This window comes from Nomia melanderi, chromosome 1, assembly GCF_051020985.1.
Source record: "Nomia melanderi isolate GNS246 chromosome 1, iyNomMela1, whole genome shotgun sequence".
NCBI lineage: Eukaryota > Metazoa > Arthropoda > Insecta > Hymenoptera > Halictidae > Nomia > Nomia melanderi.
In genome coordinates, this window is record NC_134999.1 from 22078651 (window position 1) to 22093318 (window position 14668).

General features: G+C 32.2%; 1 protein-coding gene across 2 annotated transcripts in view; it reads right to left on the bottom strand.

The window, feature by feature from the left end:
• LOC116426839 (uncharacterized) overlaps positions 1-14668 on the bottom strand; it is a 207904-nt gene that overhangs the window by 142296 nt on the left and 50940 nt on the right. The window contains exon 3 of one of the 2 annotated variants that reach the window (XM_076369109.1): positions 5750-5821. The exons of the other annotated variant lie outside the window; for it this stretch is intronic. The gene's annotated coding sequence lies outside the window, so the exon portion shown is untranslated. The remainder of the gene's footprint in view (positions 1-5749; positions 5822-14668) is intronic. 2 annotated transcript variants of the gene reach the window in all.

Consider the following 14668-nt stretch of genomic DNA (forward strand, 5'->3'; position numbering starts at 1 on the left):
GTAAGGTAATAGTAGAAATTTAGTGGTGATGTTTATTTTGCAATGAAGTTATTATTATTTAAGAGGTGTTTATATTGTTATATCAAGATAGGTGAAATTGTTGATAAACAATTAGGGTTTGTACTAGAGTATTTAGAAATAAATAAAGTTTATGTCGTACAAATTCAGTGAAGCAATGTTTATATTGTAATAAAGTTATTATTAGGTTAGATTGAGGCGCCAAAATTGTTAATAAAAAATGAATGTTCATACCATGATATCTAGAAATAAATAAACTTCATATTGTAACGTAACAGTATAAATTACTTTCATCATCAACTACCACACAAATCCAAACAAACTACATTATTGCATTGTTACATTATTATATTATTATTCTCTTATTATTATGAATGGTATTTACTCTTTTTTAAATATAAAAATGAATTAAATATAAATCTAAATTGTATTTACTTTGGTTTGCCGGTGTACAGGCCGGGAGGAGGGAGAGAAAGGTTCCGTCGGCAGACGGCGGTAACGACACGGTGTACGCCTCCACTTTCCATCGTAAACATTTCGAGGCTGCTTCTTTAGACGATAGGACGCGACGTCTGGGTTCCTTAAACGCTTCGAGGCGTTTGGGCAAGCGAGACTGAGTTGCGTATTATATGTAGATAATTGTTAAGGACATATTGTTAAGTAAATATGTTGGGTTGTTAATTATATATATATTATTAATTATGTATAGATAATTGTATATACTGTGTATTATATGTAGATAATTATGAAGTACATATTGTTAAATATATATGTTATGTTGTTAATTAGATATTGTTAATTATATATATATGATTTCATTATAATTAGAATCAATAATATAGTATATAGTAGGGTGAGAAATATTAATTACACAAAACTTGTTTTATTCATGATTTTGGAATTATATATAGTTCTATAAAATGGGTTACATTATGTAGTACTTTGTAAATACATTGACATGATCTTTATTATTGTGTTTCTGTAAAAAATTGAATTCATTTAACAAATTCTCAACAAAAATGTAGTTATAATTTCAGTTATTGTAACATTGGAAGTCTAAAGAAGATCTCAAAAAACACCTTTCAAAATTTTCAACGATCAATTATTTATTTTTTCAGATAATTTATACTATGATATTATTGTATTATAATCTTATGATAATTACATCATGACATCATTGTATTATGATATTATTGTATTACTACATACTATTGGCATATTGTGTTATTGTATTATATTATTTTGTATTACTCTTATATTACTGTATATATACTGTATTTTATTGTATTATGGATATTATTGTATTACTCTCTATATTATTGTATTATTGTCATTTTGATATTACGATATTATTGTATTACTTATATTTACTGTAATTATTTACAACATTATCATATCATTATCCTATTCTATCAGAGATTTTTGAACTCAAACTCCACATTTAACACAGGTTAAGGGTTATAATACATTATTCTCGAGCGAAATAACGCGATACGATCCAGCCATTGTTCCACGAAAGTGAAGAGGGGCAAAGGAAACTTCTCTCTATATATATAATATTTTTGCCTGCCCCTTTTTTCTTCTATGGATCCACCTGGATATTCCCCATCAACAACAAATCCATCCAATCCGTTAAATAATTATTATTATTATTTCGCATATTCAGTAAATCGCGAAGTTCGCAATTGGACCTGAATAAATAATGTTCGCCACAATTGTGTTATGCTTTTTTCAACCTTGTGCATTCCATATGTTTGTATTTGGTCTGAGCGATACATTTTTATTTCGACTCAACGCGGAACAATCAATAATTTAATTGTTTATTGCATTTTGTGGGAATGTGTATATAGAAACATTTTATTTCATTAATAATATTAGCCACCGACTCGGGAAACAACATTTGAAAGAAAGAAAAAAAACCTGGAGAGTGATCCACCAGAAGAGGGGGCTCGAACCGAGGACGTTGGATTAGTAGCCGAGGACCTATCTTACGTCTCCATTGCGTATTCCACATAATAACCTTACACTTACGGTACTTATTGAGGGTATCTGACTTCAGATTCTTATATCTTCTAAATTCCTGGCTATCTGCGTCATTCTATGAAATGATATATATAATATTATATGTTATATTATGTATATATTATTAAATATTATTATATATTGTATATATTATTATATATAATAATATTATATAATACGGTTATGAAACATTTTATTTAATACAGGGTATACAATAAGATAATTAAACATATCATTTAGTCTAATTAACGTTTGTCCCACGACAACGTGTTCCAGCGACTCATTCAATGTTTCATAACAATTAACGTTAAACAAAACTCTCCTGAGGACACTCCTGCTCATAAGAACATTTTGTCCCGTTCAGTACACTTTCATAAATTAAACAAACTCCACTTTGAATTTCATCCTGAAAGCTCTCGAACAAGAAAAAATTATTTTTAACAAAAAATAATTAAAATAAAGCAGTGTCGAGTATGCACGTCGAATCCAGGTCAAACGATATATTTCAATGAAAAGCTGGGGCAAAGTGAAGAAGCGATTATGTTCATTTGAAAGGAAGAGAAATTTATTGTTGAAAAAGTCAGTATTGTTTTAGATTTTATACTGTATACACGTGAAACCTGTTTAATTAGTTTAAACGAAGGGTAATTATGGCGAATAAAAATCGTTAACCAGACCGTTAAACAATCTGAGTGCATTCATGAAATAAGCAACGAAGAATATTATTCATAAACAAATTCTGAAGTTTATCGAGTTTCATGAATTGTTAATTAATTTTGAAAATGGTTTACGTGGTTTCAATTATTAATCATATTTTCTTAACAGTTGGAGTAACGTGACAGTCATAATAAATTCTTATTTTCAAAATTAAATATTTTTTTAACTAATCTGTTAAGTGAAAAATAAATAAACTTTAAATATATTGATTAAATATATTAAATTTGAAATATATTGATTAAATATATTAAATTTGAAATATATTGATTAAATATATTAAATACATTAAACTTTAAATGTATTAATAAACCTCTAAATATATTGAGACTGAAATATTAACTATCTATTTTATCGTTGATTCATTAAAAAAGAAATATTCCGTGATCGTTCTGTCAACGTTCAATCTGAAGTACCGTTCGTTGCACGCAACTTGGCACTCTCGTCTGAGAGGTCAGATCCGAAGACCACGCCCTCGCCGCGCGAACGTTCGACTCTAGTCTATCATTGGCTGCGCATTCACGCCCACTAGGCGGGTCGCGCGGCAGGGAGTGGGAGGAAGCGTGTCCACTCGCAGCGACTGTCTCCGCCCTCATTACGTCACGAGTGCCAAGTTCCCAGCAACGGTTCTTAAAATAGTATATTTTTTATTATTTCTTTTTCCCCCGCCCCTATTTGTTTCTTATTTCTTTCCAACTTTTACTTTCTGTATTGCTTATGAATAATACTTAGGGCCTGGTTAGTATTTATTCTTAGCAGTCTTAACAGTTTCATGGAGAAAAAATAAAATGTTTAATTATGTTTTTATAAATCAATACCTATAGTCCCAGATTTCTATGGTTGTTTTCAGATTATTATATAATTTTGTTTATAATATTTTCTATACAAAAAGACAGAGTTTACTATATAATTTTATTTATAATATTTTCTATACGAAAAGGCAAACTAACAAATACATTTCTCATAGAGTTAACACATCAGTTATGAACATAAAACCCTTGAAAAAATAAATTTTGCCCAACAATGTTTTTATAAATCACACCTAAAATCCCAGATCCCCATGATCGTTCACAGTTCACTACCCAACCACTAGCCACGTTATTGTTCCCCAATAGCCAGCACGATGCGAGCAGGCAATTTAATCCCCGAAAATTGGCCAAAGAACATACGGCGTCCGTGCGAACCCGGAATCATCTAAACAACGTCCTCGAAGGAGCGGGCGAGAAAAAAAGCGGTGCCCGGACGACCGAGGCAAAAGGAGCAACGTTTCCCGTGTAATTCGGTCCCGGCGTTGCCCTTATGCCGCGCAACATCCGATACCCTCCGCTTCTCGTCGCGCAGACGACGTAAGCTAACACCTGCGACGTACCGGCGAAAATAAAACGGTCCAGTGAGCCACGTGTGCGCTCGGTTGCACGGGAGATGGCGACAAAAGCTTGAGCATAACCTGCAAGTGACTGTTTTTAGAAATCTGTTGAATATTAACCTTTAAGATACAATTTTACAGATGTATAATTTCAAATTGTGCAATTCGTAACAATTTTCATTTTTTAAAAATTATTATCATTTTTCATTTCTTCAATAATTTTCCTTTTCGACATTTTTGGTTGGAGTTCTATTGAAATGAAGTATTGTTTTGGAAATGTTTGGAGTAAAGGGTTAAAGTGACAATGTTTATTACCCTTTTAACCTTTTCGTGATGTCCTTGTATAGGGATGGAAATAATTGGTGTGTTCGGTGAATTTGATTGTAAAGGTTGTCCTCGTGTTGGATAATCATAGATTCTGTTTGACAATGGTGTCGACCTCTGTCATCAAATTGTGTTGTCACTTGGGAACAGGTTAAGTTGATTTTTTAATGATTTCTGAATTTTGTGAATTTTAATGGGATGAATGATACTCTTTGGTTATTCGAGGATTTACTCGGTTCTTCGTGATTTCTAGGTTAGAAAGTGCTTCTTTGTATAGTTGTTGATGATGTATAATCATTTCGGACGCCAAAACGTTAATTTCCTCAATTTCTGCTTTCTGTGCTTAACCATATAAGTTTCTGAGCTGTTTAAATTTTGATCAAACTCCCCACGAATCAATTAATTAACAAAAAGAATTGATTTTGTCGTCCATCAATGATTTCGAAGTGAGAGTCAACGTGTGTGGAATTTAGTTTGAAAAATCTCTCGACACGTTGAACGCCATAGGGGTCATCGGTGACCCCCAACCAAATAGAATTACCATAATTCACACAATTAAACAATGATTACTTCAAAACATTTCTATATTATAAATAATGCTACCTAATGTGCTGACACTCGACTAGATCAACATGAAGTGACAATAACAATGATGACGATAGACGACGATGTCGATGATGCTGATGATGCCAAAAAAAAGAATTACCAAAGTAAAAAAAAAAAGTTAAAAAAACCAAAGCAAAACAAAGAATTACCCAATCATCTAAGAAAACTAAAAAATTAATCGTCGAAAGAATCAGTACCATTCCAGCCGTCCAGATGGTGTGTACACTCATGAAAACCGGCCAACTAGTTAACGGCGGACGTCCACGCCAAATATTCGCTGTCCCAGGAACGCATCAACGGACCGTCCCGCGCGTAGGACGTAGAACAAGCATGTTCTCATTCCTGCATCCGTTTCGAAGCTGCAAGTGCGATTGCGCGCGGCCAGGCTGAAGTGTTCGGCATCGATAACGCCAATCCGGCCGCCGCGGGATGTTTTATTCAAGGGAAATTGATCTTCCGTGGCCTGCATGTTACGCGGCCGTACGTGCGCGTTTTACGTAGACGTCCGGGGCTCGCGTCATTCTGACGGCCGTGGATTCTTCGTTCGCCAAGTCTCGTCAAAAATGTGGAGTCAACGGGAAAGTGTAGCGTGTATTGTTTTTTGAACCGAGGATTTATTGGAAAAATTCTGCACTCGAAATTTAACGTTGTGACGTAAACTGATGTAGATTCGGGGATGTGACTCGAAACTTAACTAACCTTATACTGCGAGATGATAGACACGTGGAGAGGATTTGAACATGTGATGAGAAACAGCGTTTTACGTACCACCTGTGAAAACAGAGATAAATAGGAATTATTATAAATTACTTGATACGATAATTCTCATATGTTATAATTATTATATAGTTATTTATGACATTGAATATTTTTATTCTGCTTTGTGACATAGATAAATGGGAATAATTATTAATTATTTGCTACCACAATTGTTATGTTATAATATTATCTAGTTATTTATGACATTGAATAAAGAATAATTAATAATAATTGAATAAAGTAATTCTTATTAATCAATTATCAAATGATTAAATTAATACATTTTCGGAGGTGAACGATACAAAACAAGGTATATTATGTTTGTTATGATAGCCAATGATATGTATTAAAGATGTTCATAAAACACATGCATATGTAAATTCATATAAATATGATGGTAACAGCTATGCATTATCGAATCAAAGGTCAGAAGATAAAATAAATATTACTTCTTATTGAAGTGTATGATATATTTAATGAACAAAATAGCACGAATAAATTTATGTAAATATGACTTAAATAAACTTTTTAAATTAATATTTAAATATTAATAACTTGATAAAATTCTCAAATCATCGAATCATCGAAACCTCAAAACATCAAATCATTAAATCATCGAATCATCGAATCATCGAATCGTCGAATCGTCAAATCGTCAAATCATCAAATCACCAAATCACCAAATCATAAACTCGTCAAATCATAAAATCGTCAAATCATTATATCGTCAAATCGTCAAATCACCGAATCACCAAATCACCTAATCATCAAACCATCAAATCATCAAATCATCAAATCATCAAATTATTAAATTATGAAATTAATAAATTTTCGAAGGTGAACGATACAAAACAAGAGAAATATTATGCTTAATACGATAGCCAATGATATTCATTAAGGATGTTCACAAAACAAGTCTACAGTCCAACTGATGTACTCTAGCTTGTTATTTCCTCTGAATAGGTTAAGATTTATCGACCGAGTGAAGATTCTCCTGTTGCTCGTGGCGAACGTGGTAGCGAGCGGAGTCTTCTTGGAAAATTGTAAAATTGCGGAATTGCTGGCGCAATTTTATTATGTACCGTAATCTGCAGTAAGAAATGACCACTTTGTGGCGAGGGGAATTTTTTTTACAGTAAACGATTAAGGCTCGATGCGCTTGGCTTGAATTGCTTTTAAATTTATTTCCAGTTTGATAATGGATGTTCGTTGAAGTGTATAATATGTTTAATCAGAAAATAGTTAGAATAAAGTTTAGATAATAAATATGAATTTATTGAAGTGGATGATATATTTAATACACAAAATAGTATCAATAAAGTTTAGTTAATAAATACGAATTTATTAAAGTGTATGACACATTTAATAAACAAAGTAGTATGAATAAATTCATATAAATATGATATAAATAAATTTTTCAAATAATATATATAAATACACATTTACATATAAATAATTTTTAATTAATATTCAAAATAAATATTTACTTATTATTTAAATGCTTAAATAAATATTAGTTCTAAGTGTGTTAGACAAATTCTTCGTAGAGTATTTTACGTAAAAATCCTTAATGAAACAGGTATAATTAAAATTTAATAATTATAAAAATTGGATAAATATTTTTTAAATATTTTAATGTAATGTTTAAATATTTAAGTATCCAATTAATGGACGAGTTAAAATTTTACTTTTCCAATTAATTATCTCTTCGACCAATCACAATGAATTAATTAACTGACTAAACTGGGAAACAAAAGAATAAAAACAATTATTGGGCATATGAAATTTAATTTATATAAAAATTGTGATATCTATTTACAGCCAAAGAAAATAAGAAATTTTTTAGCTAGATATAATCGAAACTCGTAAATATTAAAAGTATCATGAAGAACTTTCTAATTTATGAGCAACTACGATGAAATATTATTTTTCGAATTAACTATCTCTTTCACCGATCGTAATGAAGAATCGATTCGCTTGACTCGAAAACAAGAGTGTAAAAATAAATATTATCGAATGTACAAAATATAATAATAATAAAATATATAATATATAAATATATAGCAATTACAAAAATTAAATCTTAAAGAAAAATGAATATTTAATCACAAAGAAAAATAATGAACTACTCATTTGATATCAATTATCAATTGATTGATATCAAAATAAAATCTAACCTCAAAAATATCAGAACTATCACAATAGGAACTATCCTATTATTAAACAACTCCACTATAACCATATTATTATTTTTCACCCTAACCACTTCCAAGACGCCATAAAACCACCGTATCACCAGTCCGCCGATCACAATGAAGAATCAATTGAACCGTTTCGAAAAGAAACCGGTAAAAATGAAGATTATCGAGGTACACGCCAGAAGCGATGACTGGCATCCTGCGGTCCACGGAGTTTCCGCGCGCGTATCCACCGCTTTCCGCTTGGCCGAGAAAGGATGACTCGAGTCCCCTCCGGCGCGATCTGTCCGCCCGCATGAAAAACCTTCGGTGCGCGCACAACACGGACCGGAAATACCCCCGGGTGCCACTAGACGAGACTCGGCGCGGCTCGCTTGCGGAAGCGCGCCGCGCGGAATGCGAATTTACATCGGCGAACGGGAAAATAAAATTGATCGCTCCTTCCGCCCCTTATGTTGGAGGATTCTTGTTTGTATTGTTTATGTATTTTATGCTGTTTTAGATGTTGCCGATAGAGGGCTAGTATGAGTTGGTATATGTTTATATATTATTTGAGAAAATAAATAATAATTTAGAATAACATATTTAATTTATTGTTTAATTTAATCTAGTTTGTTGATGTTATATTTATATATATTTATTTCCTGAATTTGTTTATACACTATCTGAAGACAATATATATATAAATAAATATAAATAAATATAAATATAAATAAATATAAATAAATATAAATATAAATATAAATAAATATAAATATAAATAAATATAAATATAAATAAATATAAATATAAATAAATATAAATAAATATAAATATAAATAAATATAAATAAATATAAATATAAATAAATATGTATACTCAATATATTTTTACTTTAGTCTTCTATATTTATTTTTTAAATTTGTTTATACACTATCTCAACACTGAAATTAAAAACTGGGAGTGTAATTTTTAATTTATTGTTTTATATTTATTTCCTGAATTTGTTTAGTATACTATGTTAACATTCAGAAGAAAAATTGTAGAATACGAAATGCGAATTTACATCGGCGAATGGGAAAATAAAATTAATCGGTCCTTCCGCCCCTTGTGTTGGAGAATTCATATTTGTATTATTTATGTGTTTTGTGTGTGATTGTTTTGGATATACGCCGATAGAGGGCTAATATAAGTAGGTATGTTTCCCTTCTAGTTTTATGGGAATTTTGTGTCGAAGTGTCAAAATAAAAATTGGGGGGTAATATTTTTAATTTATTGTTTATTTTAATCTAGTTTGTTGATGATAAGTGTTGCGTATGATATATTTATAGATAATTCGATGATTCGATGATTTGATGATTTGATGATTTGATGATTTGACGATTTGACGATTTGACGATTTGATGATTTGATGATTTGATGATTTGATGATTTGATGATTTGATGACTCGATGATTCGATGATTCGATGATTCGATGATTCGATGATTCGATGATTCGAGTCATAGTTTGTTGATGATAAATATTGCGTTCCATATTTATTTTATGAATTTGGAAAGTACATAAATCGGACACACTGGAAGTCGACAACGACCAAAGACAGTTTCCGTCAGTTTTATCGTAGTCACGCGACATAACGATAAAACGGCCGTTTCCGAGATTCGCGCGAGCTAGATCTGCCTTGGACGACTAATTACGATGGACTGCGACGGTCAAATTTGTGTTTTTTTTGTACAGTTAATTTTTTGTATTTACGGTTTTTTGGTATGCTGAAAGTTAAATAAATGTAGGACGCAATATTTATGATAGAAAAAGTAAATTAAATTGAAAATATTACTGGCAGTTTTTATTTTGAGTGTTTGGATAGTGCATAAACAAATTTATAAAATAAATCCAGGATGTAACATTTATGATAAAAAACAAGATTAAATTAAAAATATTACTGCCCGTTTTTATTTTAAGTGTTCAGATAGTGCATAAACAAATTCAGAAAATAAATATAAGAGGCAACAATTATGATAATAATTGTTAATGTTGCTTTGTCTTTTGAATATTTACTTTAGTATATTATTATTTGTTTGTTATATTTTTATTTATCTATTTGTTATATTATTAGATTATTATTTATCTGTTTGTTATGTTACTATATTTTATTTATCTATTTGTTATATTGTTATATTATTATATATATATCATTATTCAGTACAGTATTATTTATTTATTATATCATCATTCATTATATTATTATTTATTTATTATACCATTATCCATTACATTATTACCCGCATTTCACAATTCCCATCGCAAATCCCTTTAATCCCCACAAACAATAACCCAATTACAAAACTCAATATAACTCACACGATACCACCAAACATCTCAACAACACACTCAACAGAGTTCGAACTGTCAGCAATCCCAACGCACCATCAACATTCGACATCCCAACAGAATAATATCTGTCCAAATAATATTTGCCCTGTCAGCACTGCGGCGTGGTCGAAGTTCGAGGTCAAAGTCAAGGATAATTAATCATTCAAACGAAAGTATCAAGATCCCATAGGCCGAGGCACGAGTTTCTCAGTGTTGGTAGCTATTTACTTTAATCTGTGGTATTGTAAAAATGACTTTTGAGGTTAGGTCTTGAAACTTCGTAGCCTTCAAGGTTTATCAATATTTATTTATTTTCTGTGTTTATTTTTTTGTGTTACAGGTCATTTTCACGTGATTACTGCCACAATGAATCTGTTGTAAAAATGGTCCCTAGGTTCCTACCTTTGAGGTTCAAAACATCGAATCATCGAATAATCGAGTCATCGAATAATCGAATCAATCATCAAATCATCGAATCAATCATTGAATCATCAAATTATTAAATTATTAAATTAATAAATTTTCGTAGGTGAATGATACAAAACAAGAGAAATATTTATTTATCTTCTGTTTTTCTCTTTTTGTGTGTTTCAGGTGATTTCCACGTGACTATTGTCACAATGACTAAGTTGTAAAAATGACCCCGAGGTTCCTGAAGCTTCCCAGACTCTGCTTTTGAGGTTAGGCTTGAAACTTCTTGGCATTCGACATCCCTACAGAATAATATCTGTCCAAATAATGTTTGTCCTCTATCAGCACTGCGGCCCGGTCAAAGTTCGAGGTCAAGGTCAAGGATAATTAATCATTCAAACGAAAGTATAAAGAACCCCTTGGGCCGAGGCACGAGTTTCGACGTTCTCACCGAGAGCGCCTCGCTGTCTAATTAAACCCATAATTACGGCCGACATGCATAATTGGACCGAGCCAGAAACAACTTCAGCTACGGGGATCAAAGGTGCACGACCGATTTCTCGTGACGTGCGATCATCACGAGGTCGTTCACGACGGGGAAGAGTTGGGTCTCGACGCTGGCCCAGCTGGCAGCGCTGCACCTGCGCCGGGGATCGTACTGTCTTAGGGCCAGGTAGGTATCAGTGTTCCGCAACGTGGGTCTGTGGCCACGTGGGGCTGTTGCCTCGTAGGGGGCAATTTGATTTTTGAGGCGGGCTATTTGAAATTTGAAGTATTATTTTGTGTGATTTTAACCCTTTGAACTCTGTAGGCTTCAATATTGCACCAGTTATAATATTAAATATTTTAATGAATCTTAAAGAAACTATCCTAAAATTATCTTTTATTATCTCAAATATAGTGTCATTGAATTTCTGAGATTGTCCCGATTAAAATGAGTCCAAACATGGGGGGAATCGGACTAGTTTTACCGACTTAATATTATTAACCAATCTAAAGGCCCGTTTCCATCAAATTTTAAAACTAGTCCGATTCCTATCGTGTTTGGGCTCATTTCAATTAGAAAGATCTCAATATTCCATTGGTACTACACTCGAGAAAGTACAGTTAAACATGCAATGATGAAAATTTCAATTGCAGTCATTTTAACCTCACCTTCTTAAATATAGTGTCATTGAATTCCTGAGATTGTCCCGATTAAAATGAGTCCAAACACGACATAAATCGGAGTATTTTTACCAATTTAATATTATTAACCAACCTAAAGGCCCGTTTCCATGAAATCTTAAAACTAGTCCGATTCCCATCGTGTTTGGGCTCATTTTAATCAGAAAAATCTCAGCAATCCATCGGTACTACATGCAATGAAGAAAATTTCCATGAAATTTCCTCACCCTCTGAAATCTTCATAGAATATTATTCAAATATAATACTTTCTAAAAAGTTCTAAGATCCACTTAATAAGTTCCAGACTCCACGCAGCCCCGACTCCAACAAACTGCGTCGCCTCTAACTCCATAGACGGCGATCTCTATCCTGTTCGCTCCGTTTTTACTAGCTTCCTCTTCCTCGGCTCCTCTTCTTTCATCCTCGTCCCCGATCCATCTCGCGTTAGCCATTCAACTCTATTTTTAACTATTTCTAACCTCCCCATAGAGGGATATGGATCTCCTACAGGTTTTCTCTTCCTTTCTGCGAACTTACGGTACTTCCGTTACGTTAGTTTGCTCATCAATCTCGCTCTGTAATTACTTTCATCGGTAATATGACCTTTCCTGTAGTTTACATTTCTTCCCCGTGCACAGACCTCTCCCTCGGCATTTTCATGTAATTTATTCTCGGTTTGTTTATTTCCCGGTATGCTCAACCTTTTAAGCGAGTATAACCGCTCACCTGCTGTCCCGTTTATTTAATATATGGCGGGGAGCCTAACTGGACCGACCTGGAAAAACTTCGTCGGACTTGACGGTTGTTTATTGTTATGGGTAATCAGCGATGGGGAAATGAAGGTAACCGGAATGGTTTGCGTTGGGAATTAGAATGTAAATGATACAGGGGAGGTTTAGAGAATATTCCTTGAGGTGTTTCATTTGTTAATGATAAGGAACATTTTTAACTGTGTTGATTTTGATGAAATTAAAATAAAAATATATTTTATATGTATATTTTAAAAATATTTTACTTATATTTATCCTTTTATACCTATTATATGTATTTTAGAAATATTTTTTTTATATATATTCTTATATATCTATTATATACTTTTTAAATATATATTTTCGTGAAAATAATTTCTTTATACATATTCTTATATATCATATATATTTTCAAAATATATACTGAAAATTTATATAATGGGTATAAAAGAATATGTATAAAGAAAATATTTTTAAAATATATATATAATAGATAGAAAAGAATGTATATAAAATACACGTATTTTTTCTTGTTGCATAATATACACTTTGAAGGGGTGAATACAGCCCTCAAGTGTCAAGAATGAAAATTTATTTTTCACAATGTGTATGAAACTAGGGGATGTAGACAACATTTTTTTTTAATTATGAGCAATTTAGATTTTTTGTGCACCCTGTAGATTCAGAAATATTGTAAAAACTATATTTTTAATCTTGAAATTTAAGGGGTGTTTTCAATCTTGCAAAGTGGATGTTAGCAGAGAAGTTGTTATTGTTATATTATTATTATTTATTATATTATTTATTATCAACTGTTATCAATCCAATCAATCCACTTAATTTTCAGTTATTTTAATACTATTATGATATTAATCAACCATATTTCAAAAGAAACCAATTTTCACTTTAAGGAATTTACCTGAAAATGGTTAAACACCGTAGCCACTATCTCCCTTTTTGCCACTATCACAGGCGAAAGTAGTAAAACATGTTTCTGGGCATATTTACTAATAAGGGAGCGTATCCAGAAAAGTGACATCCACTGCTATTAATGAAACTACGCTAGAAAGTAGCTATAAAAATATTCCACGCATATTTTCTTTATCAACTTACATTTCTATTTCAAATAATTAAGTCAACCCCCAATGTCAGTTGTAAAATACGTATTCCTTCCAATATCATATAAAGTACTACACTTCAAAAACAAAGATCTTTCTTAAAAAAAGAAAATAGTACCTTCCACTAATTCTTAATCAATTCTACTAATTACCCCTGCACACATTTCTGCTACAGAAAATATTCCTCCTAATATCATATAAACAACTACACTTCAAAAACCAAGATATTTACATACTTTCAAAAAATAATCTTAAAAAAGAAAATACTACCTTCCACTAATTCTTAATCAACCCTACTAATTACCAATCATAATCCCATTCTGAACCTTCACATTACCATTACTATCTCCACACATTTCACAGCAAAGCAGTAAACTCCCATACCAATCACTTCCAAATAAATTTCTAATTAACGACCCAACAGTGTCACAGAAGAAATCGGCACGACGCTAATCACCAAAAACGCAATTTATTTTCATTTCGCTGACTGGCGCAGGTAAGTACCCTGCTCGATGTAAATATACTTGATCGCTTAATTCAGCTTAATGGCCATCGAAGTCGAGCGCAATTAATCTGACTCTATTTATACGTTTCCACTTCCGTCACCGACAGGCTCTGATCGAAAAACCCGAGGTCGTTAACTGACACGCGCCGCCCCGTCCCCGTCGCGCCATCTACTTTGCTCGCTTATCTGCTCGCATCCAGTCCCAGCATTTTTTTCGGTCCGCGACGAGTCTCGGTGGTTTCTGCGATTCGCACGGCGGATTTATTCAACACTCTGACTGCCAAGTAAATGACCATCAAAATTTCCATTCGATCGAAACAGTTTTATTTCGATAAATGAATGTGATGAGATATAAGAAAA